Source organism: Sorex araneus, chromosome 10 (assembly GCF_027595985.1).
Source record: "Sorex araneus isolate mSorAra2 chromosome 10, mSorAra2.pri, whole genome shotgun sequence".
Lineage (NCBI taxonomy): Eukaryota > Metazoa > Chordata > Mammalia > Eulipotyphla > Soricidae > Sorex > Sorex araneus.
Genome location: NC_073311.1, coordinates 45,617,339 through 45,630,304, shown reverse-complemented (window position 1 = coordinate 45,630,304; position 12,966 = coordinate 45,617,339). Strand labels below are relative to the sequence as shown.

Here is a 12,966-nt window from a genome sequence, read left to right as displayed (position 1 = left end):
CTGAAGAGGACCAGGGGGTGACTGTCCACTCAGGCCCGAGCTGGGCTTTGGGACCTCTGAGGGGGTGCTGACGAGGGCCTGCTCACGGTGGTGGCTGGGGGGTTCTGACGACGCAGACGATGCTTAGCTGGAAGGAATGGAAGCCAAAATGGTAATTATCAGAAAGGAAAACACGATGAGGCATTTCTCTAATATTAGGTTCATCCTAAAAAGCCTTCTAGTTTTAGCCCCAAGGGCCCTAGGAAGGAATCTGAGGAAGGACTCTACCACGCATGATAACTCAGTTCCGTCATCTGACGGGAGACTTCTGGCAGCTCTCCCAAGTATTCCCAACTCGTCCTGTCACGCTCCCGATCAGTCCTCAGGCCATGCTGAGAACTGGCAGCCGGCACGGGAACCCACGGCAAGGGGAAGAAGAAGGGACGGGTTCCACACTCGGACAAGCTCCTGGTATTATTTTGTTTTGTTCGGGGTCCACTCCTGGTTGTGCTCAGGGCTCGCTCCTGAAAGCCCAGGGGACCCCACGGGGCGCCAGGGATCGAACTGTGGTCAGCCCCGTGCAAGGCAGGTGCCCGAGACACAGGAGCAGACCAGGAGGACGCTTTTCATTCTCCAGGGAACTCTCGGAGAGGAGGACGTGGGGTCTTCCAGCTTCACCCTGGGCATGTTTTTGAAACAAAAACCCTTGGGATGGCCTATTTCCTCCCGAGGATTCTGCTGTGGCACCGCAGCACACATGGTCCAGCTTAGTGGCACGGCCGCCCCACGTGACAGCTCGGTCACGCCGGGCTCTGTCGCCAGCCAACGCCGCTGAGAGATTGCTACCTCTGGCTTGTAAATATCGACACTAGCTATTTGCTTCGGGACCATGAACCAACCACGCTTCAGCCTGCCCCGATGAGCTGCACGCCACGTGACTCCGCGTGTCTCTGTTTCTCGGAGCCCGGCATTTTCAGAGCTGATGTTCAGAACGAGACCGGGCTTAGTGTCTGCCCGGCCCGTCTCTCTCCATCCATGCCGGGAAGCCTTCTGGTAGGCACTGCACCCACCGAGCATACTGGACAAAGAAGGACCTGGAGGTTTGGCATCAGCTTCCAAGTGGCAGACGCCAGTGAGGGCTGGAATTGGGATTTACATGCAGGTTCTAATTCTCTAAGCCAACATGTTTCTTTAAGAATGTTATTGGCCTACATGAGCCCAGCGCCATAGAAACCAATCTCGGAATGCGGCGGCTGCTGGCAGAAATACCTCTGGACTTAATACCAGAATTCCAAATCTGGGTAGCCGCTTTCGTGACCATGCAACATCAGATGCTCTTTGTTACCAACAATAGAAAACATACCATCTAATGATGCCATTCCGACAGGGCTGACTGTTGGGCAAAAAACTCCAAATAATGGTAGTGAGTTTCCTGTCGAAAATTGAATGTTGGGTCTGGAGCGATAGCACAGCGGGTAGGGCGTTTGCCTCGCACGCGGTCGACCCGGGTTCGATTCCCAGCATCCCATATGGTCCCCTGAGCACCGCCAGGAGTAATTCCTGAGTGCATGAGCCAGGAGTAACACCTGTGCATCGCCAGGTGTGACCCAAAAAGCAAAAAAAAAAAAAAAAAATTGAATGTAATCAAAGTAAGGAAAGAGTGAAGTGAAAATCATCTGCCACACAGGCAGAGGGGGAGTGGGAGGGAGAGGTATCCTGGGGTTATTGGTGGAACATGTGCACTGGTGAAGGGATGGGTGTTTGAGCATAGTATGACTGAGACTCGATCCCAAAAGCCCTGTAACTGTTCTCACGTTGACTCAATTAAAAATAAATAAATAAGTAAATAAATAAATAAATAAATAAAAGAATTTTATTGGCCTAGACTTCTTGTGACATAGAATTCAGCATACAATTCAAGGTATTGTATTACTTTGTTTTGTTTTTGCTTTTTGGGTCACACCTGGCACTGCACAGGGGTTACTCCTGGCTCTGCACTCAGGAATCACTCTTGGCAGTGCTCAGGGGACCATATGGGATGCTGGGAATCGAACCCCGGTTGGCCGCATGTAAGGCAAATGCCTTACCCGCTGTGCTATTGCTCCAGCCCTGTATTGTATTGTTTTGTTTTGTCTCTTGAGTATATTCACGGCATTGTGTGACCAACTTTATGATCAATTTGTTGTTTGTTTTTTGGGACATCTCCAACAATGCTCAGGGGTCACTCCTGGCTCTGCACCTAGGAATCACTTCTGGTGAGACTCGGGGGACTGTATAGGATGCTGGGGATCAAACTCGGACCGTCTTGGTGCAAGGCAAGTGTCCTCCCTCTTATGCCATTGCTCCAGCCCCTATAAGACCAACTTTAGAATATTTTAATCCCTTCAGGAAGAAACCAATTTTTCATTTTAAGTCCCTCCCCAGCAGAACCCCATCTCTAAGAGACCACTAACCTACACCCTGGAGTCACACACACACACACACACACACACACAATGCGCTAGCACACATGCACAGGGTCTTGGTGACTGCCATCTTTAGCTTAGCATATTGTTAAGGCTTATATCCAAGTCATACGCTTAATGGGACTTCACTTCTTTATCTTTACCTTGCCAAATAATATTCCCTTGTATGGATGTACTGCCTTATTTTTCCCCCTGTTCACCAATTGATGGAAGTTTGAATTGTTTCTAGCTTTTGCAGTCACTTTCAGGCTTCTGTCTGAATACCTGCTTTCAATTCTCTCGAGTAAATACTGGGAATTGTGAGGTCATGCTCTTTTTTTAAAAAAATTTTTATTAGAGAATCACTGTGATGCACAGTTACAAACTTATGAACTTTTGTGTTTGATTTCACTCATACAGTGATCGTTTTACCCATCCCTCCACCAGTACCCATTTACCTCCACCAATGATCCCAGTATCCCTCTCACCACCCCCACCCATCCCCCACCACACCATCCCCCACCACCCCACCCTGCCTCTGCAGCAGGGCATTCCCTTTTGTTCTCTCTCCTTTTGGGTGTTGTAGCTTGCAATAGAGGTATTGAGTGGCCTTCATGTTGGGTCTATAGTCTACTTTCAGCTCGCATCTTCCAACCCAAAAGGGTCCTCCCAACATCCTCTACTCCGTGTTCCCTTGCTAGCTCTTTTGAAGAAATGCCTAACTTTTCCCGTGCAGGGACACTATTTTGCATTTCCATCAGCCAAGCCTGAGGGCACCAATTTCTCCAAGGGTGTCTCATTGTGGCATTGATTTGCATTTCTGCTTCTGGCTAATATTGTTGAGCAAGTTTTCATATGTCTATTGACTGTGCAGACATACCTTCTAGGAAAAATAGTTCACATCTTTTCCCTATTTGGTAATGGAACTCTTTGTCTTTTTCCTGTTAAATATCAAGAAACCTTTACATATTCTGGATCCAAGTCTCTTATTGGATACACTAGCTGCAAATATGGTCTTCCGTTCCCCAGGTCTTCTCCTTTGTTTTCTTGTTTACTTATTTGATGATAATTTGATGCTATTCTTTGAAGCATAGTTGCTTTGTTTTTTAATTTGGTGCAAGGGATCAAATCCAGAGTCTTATATGCAAATACATTCAAAATTTTCCTAAAGTTCAATGTATCCATTGTTCTCTCTCTCTCTCTCTCTCTCTCTCTCTCTCTCTCTCTCTCTCTCTCTCTCTCTCTCTCTCTCTCTCTCTCTCTCTCTCTCTCTCTCTCTCTCTTCTCTCTGTCTCTGTTTCTCTCTCTGGTTTTCAGGCCACGTGCAGTGGTGCTCAGGGCTTACTCCTATCGCTGTGCTCGGGGGACCATATGGGGTGCTGGGGATTGAATCTGGGTCCAATGTGTGCAAGTCAGGTGCCCTTCCAGGTGTACTATTGCTCTGGCCCCATGTTTTCCCTTTTGCTTGTGCTTTTGGTATTATGTCATTGCCTAATCCAATGTCATTACTTCTTTTTTTTTTTTTCTTCAGAGCTTTATAGTTTTAGTCCCTACATTTAGTTCTGTGATTCATTTTGAGTTTATTTGTTTGCACGTGCACGGGGGACTTACTCTATCCTTCACATGAGGTATCCTATTATTCATCACCATTTGCTCTAAAGATATTCTTTGAAAAAAACAAACCTTTTTTGTTTTGCTTTTTGGGCCACATCCAACAGTGCTCTGTGGTTACTGCTGGCTCTGCACTCAGGAATCACTCCTAGTGCAGGGATACTGGGGATTGAACCCAGGTCAGCCGCATGTGAGACAAATGCCCTCCCTGCTGTGCTATTGCTCTGGCCCCTGCTCGCAAGATATTATTACCATACTGAAATGTCCTGGAACTTTTATCAAAAATAAATAAAAGGGTAGAAATCATGTTTGCTTTACTGTCCTTGCACCCAGATTGATCCTCAAACAAAAGTTAGCAAAATGAACTGATTTCAAGAAAAGTTAATGGTTATCTTATCTAAGGAGGACTTTCACCTTCCTCATAAACTCTTTTGTGTTGCTATTCTTAAAATCAAGAACGTGGTTTTTTTTTATATATATAAAAATTAAATTTTGAGGGGCTGGAGTGATAGCACAGCAGGTAGGGCGTTTGCCTTGCACGCGGTCGACCCGGGTTCGATTCCCAAGCATCCCATATGGTCCCTTGCGCACTGCCAGGGGTGATTCCTGAGTGCATCGCCGGGTGTGACCTAAAAAGAAAAAAAAAATTTTTAATTAAAATTTGAAAATAATTTTATCATTATCAAGATAGAATAAGCTGGGGCAGAGAGATAAGACACTAGGTCGGGTACTTGCTTTTTATTTGGCTGACCCAGGTTCAATGCCCAGAATCCCCTACGGTCCCCCAAGTCCACCAGGGGTGATTCCTGAGTGCAGAACCAGGAGTAATCCCTAAGCACTGCCAGGTGTGTCCCCAAACCAAAATAAATAAATAAACATCAAGAATAAGCAAGTCTATATGTCAAGGCAGAATAAAAAAGAGACCAGACAATCAAATATTACTAACACCTGAAATACAAATAGAAAAATGAAAGGGGTGGAGGGGTAGAGAGATATTATAGTGGGTAGGGCACTTGCCTTGCACACAGTTGACCCAGATTTGGTCCCCGGCACCTCATATGCGCACCAGGAATGACCCCTGACCACAGAGCCTGGAGTAAGCCCTGGGCATTGCTGAGTGTGGGTCTCCCCCACACTCTCCAAAAAGAAAGAAAAACTAAACTGCATACCAGTTGATTACAAGATCCCAAAGAGCACCAGAGCTTGTATCGAAAGCAGATTTTACCAAAGCAGGAACGGGTGTTTCCAAGCTTGTAACGGAAGCTTCTTGGCCCTTTTTGCATCAGAATCACTGGGATCCCAAGGTCTCATTCTTGATTTACAGACCAGAATCGCAAGGTCAGGGGCCCAGACATGTACATTTGTGTGTGTGTGTGTGTGTGTGTGTATGTGTATATATTTACATATACCCATGCATTTTTAATAGGTACATTTAAAAAGATGTTCACTGGTAGTTCTAATGCATACTACTAGTTAAAAACTGTTGTAGGAGACTGTGGTATATCTACACAATGGAATACTACACAGCTGTTAGGAAAAATGAAGTCATGAAATTTGCTTATAAATGAATAACACGGAGAGTATCATGCTGAGTGAAGTAAGTCAGAAGGAGAGGTATAGGTATAGAGTGACTGCATTCATTTGTGGGATATTAAAAAAAATAGTATGAGACTATTATTATGGCCTATATTCAAGGCAAGGGGTAAAAGGGGCCAGGAGGACTGATAAGTGATTGGAAGCTTTGCCCCTAGTGTGTTTTTTGGGGAGGGGGGCCGACAAAGGGCAGTTAGAATAGAGAAGGAACCAGTATGACAGTAATAGTTAGAAATGATCACTCTGGACAAGAGCTGAAGAGCTGAGTGTTGAAAGTAGGTAAAGGGATATACATGACAAGCATCCAGTCTCTGTATTGCAAAGCATAATGCGGGTGGGGGAGGGGAGAGAGAGACAGAGAGAGAGAGAGAGAGACAGAGACAGAGACAGAGAGACAGAGACAGAGACAGAGACAGAGGTTCCTGCCATAGCGGCAGGAGGTGGGGGGTGATGGAAACTTGGTGGGAAATGTACACTGGTGGAGGGATGGGTGTTGGCACGTTTTGTGCCTGAAATCCGGTCATAAGCAACTTTGTAACTGTGTATCTCACAGTCGTTCAATTAAAAAAAAAAACAAAACTGTTGTCAGGGCCAGAAAGATGGTATAGTGGGTAGGGTGCTCGCATTGCACAAGCCCGACCCAGATGTGATCCACAGCGCCTCATTTGGTTCCCCAAGGCCAACAGGAATGATCCCTGAGAGCAGAGCCTGAAGTAAGCCCTGAGTCCCACCGCTGCTTCCCCAATGCAAGCAAACAAAAAAATTGCACTAAATCCATCAACTAAAACCTGTTGGAATAAAACATATCACATGCCCATCGCTCCAGCTATGATACTTTAAATTTTTTAAAATTAAACCCATTTAAAATTTTTTTCTTTCGGGCTGGAGTGATAGCACAGCGGGTAGGGTGTTTGCCTTGCACACGGCTGACCTGGGTTCGAACCCCAGCATCCCATATGGTCCCCTGAGCACCGCCAGGAGTAATTCCTGCGTGCAGAGCCAGGAGTAACCCCTGTACATTGCCAGGTGTGACCCAAAAAGCAAAAAAAAAAAATTTTTTTTTTAAGAAGACCATGTGGAAATAAGGACCCCTAGGACAACATTCATAAAAGAGAATCACAGAATGTCAATGATATCCCGGGTCACCAGACAAACTCATTTATCCTACTGATGAGGAAACTGAGGTCCAGACAGGTCATTAATTGGTGTTGGAGTCAGGACTGCCACACAAGCTCCCAATTCCATTATGTCTTACTTCACTGACTCCACCAAGCCCACATTTGTACAATGACTGGCTATAAAAGTAGGTGGCGGTTTCTCACAGAACAACCATGCCGGGAGCTCCACCCTCTTACTAAGCTCAGATATTTGCCAACACACAAAACACAGTACTCAAGGCCATCACAAGGAAAGGAATCACTGCCATAAGCAAAAGGAACTACAATCTTACTGAACGATTCTCACTATTGAGAATCAAAAAGGTATAAAGGTAGTAGATATATTCAATATGGTCACACAATTCTTTAGGAAAACAGTTTGAAGGAATGCATCAAAAACCACTGGAATGGTCATTCCTTTAAACCCACCATTCTTCTTCTTCTTCTTCTTCTTCTTGATTTTCTTTTTACACTTTTATATAATCATTGTGGCTTACAAAGTTGCTTATCATGATTTGTTACAGGCATTCCATATTCTAACATCAATCCCACCAGCATGACACTTTCCCTCCGCTCTTGTCTCCAATTTTCCCAACCACCCCTCAAGTCTGACCCCATAGAAGGCCCTCAATCATTAATTTTATACTGCTTTTTTAAAAAAAATCAATAACTGGTTAACAGAATGATCAAAAAATGTTTCCTTAGAAGAAAGTTAGTGACAATTGTATCTCACCATGGAGCCATTAAGTCCATGTATAGGAGATTACAAGATGTTGTTACAAGTTGAGCCTTCTGTGTTTATATTTTGTTAATCAAGATTTAAGCCCAGCATTCTTACTTGTGGAAAATTAGCATTAAAAAAAACCCAAAAACCTAGGAGCCTGGAGCAATAGCACATCGGGTAGGACATTTGCCTTGCACACGGCCGACCCGGTTTCGATTCCCAACATCCCATATGGTCCCCTGAGCACCTCCAGGGGTAATTCCTGAGTGCAGAGCCAGGAGTAACCCCTGTGCATCGCCCGGTGTGACCCAAAAAGCACACACACACACAAAAAGAAACCTAACATAGGGGACAGAGAGATAGTACAGCAGGTAGGAGGTTGCTTGCCTTGCACGTGACTGATCTGGGTTAGATCCTCAGGATCCCATATGGTCCCCTAAGTGCCTCCAGGAGTGATTCCTGAGTGCAGAGCCAGGAGTAACCCCTGAGCATCACTGGGTGTGGCAAAAAAAAAAAACCAAACCCCCAAAAACAAACAATATAAAACAGAGCTGGAGAGACAATATAGTAAGGCACTTACCTTGCATGCAGTGACCTGGATTCGATCCCAAGCAGCATTTGGTCCCTCAGACCCACCAGGAGTGGTCCCTGAGCAGAGAGCCAGGAGTCAGCCCTGAGAAAAACCCAGTGTGTCCCCCAAACAAAACCTAAAATAATAAATACGCAATATGCCCGAGTGACCCACACTCCTCTCTCACCCTCTCACAGGGAAAAAAAATGATTGGTAGTTTTCATTAACATAATTATCATCATCTAATTAACAGAGAAATTTCTAAATCCCTTTTAGACATGAGTTCTATAGCTTTCGGATTAATCCCATTAACTTCCTATCAAACCCAGGGGAACAAAAACAGACTAGTGACCTGTGAGCACTCTCCCCTCTCCTGCTGTGTAAGTCACTTTTCCAGGGAAAAAGTTTCATCTTGCTTTACCTACTTCTCTCCTTCCAAAGGTTGAGCTGTAAGCAGATTCGAGCTTACTTCCCTCACCAGTCATTAATGCCCTCTTTTAATTTTTTTTTTTTAGCAATTGTTTCATCAGAGCATCAGTGGAAAAAGCACATGTCCAACATCAGGGGAATGGCTAACCCATAGGAGCTCTCTGCTTCTTCCAAAATTCTAATGGCTAACATGATGACCTCTCAGTGTCTGTGTTGCAAGACATAATGCCCAAAAGTAGAGAGAGAGTATGGGGAATATTGTCTGCCATGGAGGCAGGGGGAGGGTGGGAAAGGGGGGGTATACCTGGGATATTGGTGGTGGGGAATGTGCACTGGCCGAGGGATGGGTGTTTGATCATTGTGTGATTGTAACCCAAACATGAAAGCTTGTAACTATCTCACGGTAATTCATTAAAATTTAAATTTTTTTTTTAAATTCCAATGGCTGCAACTATTTGAAAGGTTGAAATGAAATAACATCAAGTCAGCTCAAGAGAAATCCAATACCAAGTCCTACTTGCCACAGTTTTACAGTGATGAGAAACGCCCTAGAGGGCTTCTCAGAGGGATATGCAGAATGCTTCTGATATTGCTGTGACCGGAAAAGATTACAGCTTTTCCTTTCTTGTGTTGAAACTTAAAGTTTTCGTTTTACAAAACACAACTAACCATGAATTGAAACCCATGGTCTTTGAAACAAAAAATAAAAAAGTAAATTTTCATGATGACTTATAAGGGATGACTAGTAAGCTGGATTGCCAGTGAGCCCCGGGCATACTGGTCAGTCTGTAGCTAATTCGGGGTCTCTGGGACTGAGGTATTTTATTTATTCATTTATTTATTTATTTATTGCTTTTTGGGTCACACCCTGCAATGCACAGGGGTCACTCCTGGCTCATGCACTCAGGAATCACTCCAGGCGGTGCTCAGGGGACCATATGGGATGCTGGGAATCGAACTCGGGTCGGCCGCGTGCAAGGCATACGCTCTACCCGCTGTGCTATCGCTCCAGCCCCAACTGAGGTATTTTATTTGCCGTGGTCAGGCAGAATCCCAGAGACTTCTCGAAAGCAGCATCAACAACTCTCATGAGTTTCCTAGACTAGAGGCCTTCAACACTCGGCAGGCACATCTTGGGCGGCCTTGAGGTCCAAACTTCTTGCATAATAAGATGCTCTTTGCCTTGGCACTGCTGGAACCTTTCACAATGTTGAAGACGAAAAAGGGCCCGAGAACCAACATTGGGAAACTACCAACCTGGACTGTTTTTATAAAGTTTGAAAAAATTATATATGGAAAGTGGGGTTTTTGTAGGAGCTAAAAGTCTTAGGTGAGATTACCAAGAAGATCTTTAAAAACTAAAATTAGGGGCTGGAGCAATAGCACAGCGGGTAGGGCGTTTGCCTTGCATGAGGCCGACTCAGGTTCAAATCCCAGCATCCCGTATGGTCTCCCGAGCACCACCAGGAGTAATTCCTCAGCACAGAGCCAGGAGTAACCCCTGCGCATTGCCGGGTATGACCCCAAAAAGCCAAAAAAAAAAAAAAAAAGAACAACTAAACTAAAATTAAATGAACACAGGGGGGCTGGAGCAATAGTACAGTGGATAGAGTGTTTGCCTTGCACGTGGCCGACCCGGATTCGATTCCCAGCATCCCATATGGTCCCCTGAGCACCACCAGGAGCAATTCTTGAGTGCAGAGCCAGGAGTAACCTCTGAGCATCGCCGGGTGTGACCCAAAAAGAAAAAAATAAATAAATGAACACAAATTCTCCAAAGGTGCCCCCACACCCACCTGCCCAAATTACCTGGAATGAGCCAGTCCTTTATTTCAGGACACAGGGCAAGATGTAAGAAAAAGGTAAGTAGAAGACGAAGGAACAGATTTACCGGCATTTCCTCCGCTCTTGATCCTACACGTGCATGAAGCTACAAAGGGAACTAGCCCCAGCCCAACAGACGGTTACGAGGGCCGACTGATTCGCCTTCTCAGTGGAGCAGATCAAGGAAAAGAAGTTTACTGCTCAAAGGGAGAGAGAAGTGACTTGAGAACTTCAAAGCAGGTAAACCAGGGGGGCATGCAGAGAGGAGCCGGCAGGAGCCGGACCAAGTGGGAAGCCTGAACTCAGACTGAAACCGCCACTTGTTACAACTTGAACTTCGGCCATTAACAAGCGCCCTGATCACTTCAAGCGTAGGGATAAAAGTTTTACAGCACTTCACCCTGCCAGCTTCACCCCTCTCTGTCTGGTGTGTACGTTTGTCATGTACTCGTTTTCACTCTGTTGTCCAAGGTCAAGAGCATCTGAGCTACAAGGCCAGAGGAAATCAAGGATTTCTACAGACTCCAGCGCTCTGAATAGTTTCCCTTCAGTTCAAGTGCAAAGAGTTTTGCAAGCACATCATTGCTGTCATATTTTTTTTCTTTCTTTTTTTTTTTTTTGGTGGAGGGGAGGGTGGGTGGGCCTCACCTGTCAGTGCTTAGGGGCTACTCCTGGTTCTGTGCTTAGTAGTTGCTCCCAAATGTGCTTGGGGTACCATATGCGGTGTTAGGGATTTAACATGATAGGCCAAAGGCAAGGCAAGCACCTTACCCCCTGTGTTTCTCTCTCTCTCTCTCTCTCTCTCTCTCTCTCTCTCTCTCTCTCTCTCTCCCTCCCTCTCTCCCTCCCTCCCTTTTTTTTTTTTTGGGAAGCAGGGGTGGGGGACAGAACCACACCTGGCAATGATCAGGGGTTACTCCTAGTTCTGCATTCAGGGCTTGCTTCCTGGCAGTGCTGAAGGGACCATGTGGGATGCCAGGAATTGAACCTGGGTCAGGCACATGCAAAGCAAGTGCCTTACCCACTGCACTTAGTGAGCTGGAAAGAGAGCCCACTATACTTATCTCTCTTAAACAACAACAACAACAACAACCAACCTACCAACCATGGGGCCAGGGAGATAGTACAGAGGGTAGGGTGCTTGTTTTGCACATGGCTGACCAGGGTTTGATCCCTGACATCCCGCATGGTCCCCTGAGCACTGCCAGGAAGTAACTCCTGAGTGCAGAGCCAGGAATAATAACACCTAAGCATCGCCAGGTGTGCCCTCCCCCCGAAAACAAAAACAAAACAAAACAACAACAACAAAAATACCCAGCATTTTAGTGCAAACCTGATCACTAACTCCTCATGATGTTGCCGAAGAGGAGAATCAAATTTACAAGAGTAACTGCAGTGATGCTCATGGATTAGATTCAGACCTTACAGAGGTCGCCTATTCTAACCCGATACAGGGTAAAACAAAGCAAAACAAACAAAAACAGTGTTTTAGGGGCCAGAGTATAGTACAGAGGGCAGGGCACTTGCCTTGCACACAACACAGCCCCTTACCTTAGATAGCCCCCCACGCCCATCAGGAAACCCTGAGCAGAAAGCCAGGAGTGAGCTCTGAGCACAGCTGGGTGTGATCCAAAAATCCAAAACACAATTTTTTTAAATGGATAATATACTTTTATTTAAATCACAATATATAGGGACCTTACGCTTGGGTCTGACAAACCTCCATCGAATAGGAAATTATTCCATAAAAACCCAAGAACGGGGAAGCATAAATCGGGAAGCATGACAAATTCTATAAAGTGAAGAAGATGAGATAATTATATGTTTTTTCCTTAAGTCTGCAAGATCTAAGGCATATTAGAAAAGAAAACAGAAAGATTTGTAGAAACATAAGGAAAACTCAATGCTCCCAATAGGCCTTGCTGATAATTCTCTGGCACTGAACATCTTAGTCTTTAACAATATTTGCTTAACAAATTAAAATAAACTTCTAGGAAGATGAGATTTTTTTGTGGGGAGGTGGGGAGAGAGGGGTTGGGGCACACTTAGAAGTGCTTGAGAGCTGGGGCTGAGGTGATAGCACAGCGGGGAGGGCTGTGATCAAACTACCCGGTTTGATTCCCAGCATCCCATATGGTCCCCTGAGCGCCACCAGGAGTAATTCCTGAGTGCAGAGCCAGGAGTAACCCCTGTGCATCGCCGAGTGTGACCCAAAAAGCAAAAAAAAAGAAAGAAAGGAGGAAAGAAAGAAAGAAAGAAAGAAAGAAAGAAAGAAAGAAAGAAAGAAAGAAAGAAAAGAAAAGAAAGAAAGAAAGAAAGAAAAAGAAGGAGAGAGAAAAAGAAGGAGAGAGAGAGAAAGAAAGAAAGAAAGAAAGAAAGAAAGAAAGAAAGAAAGAAAGAAAGAAAGAAAGAAAGAAAGAAAGAAAGAAAGAAAGAAAGAAGGAAGGAAGGAAAGAAGTAAAGAAGGAAAGAAAGAAAAAGGAGAGAGAGAAAGAAAGAAAGAAAGAAAGAAAGAAAGAAAGGAAGGAAGGAAGGAAGGAAGGAAGGAAGGAAGGAAGGAAGGAAGGAAGGAAGGAAGGAAGGAAGGAAGGAAGGAAGGAAGGAAGGAAGGAAGGAAGAAAGAAAAAGAAATGC

General features: G+C 45.0%; 1 non-coding gene across 1 annotated transcript; it reads left to right on the top strand.

Annotated features, from left to right (window-relative positions):
• The first annotated feature begins 11,657 nt into the window (after positions 1–11,657).
• LOC129399209 (small nucleolar RNA SNORA66) lies at positions 11,658–11,788 on the top strand. Its single transcript, XR_008626989.1, has one exon. It is a non-coding gene; the product is annotated as a small nucleolar RNA SNORA66 (small nucleolar RNA).
• The last annotated feature ends 1,178 nt before the right edge of the window (positions 11,789–12,966 follow it).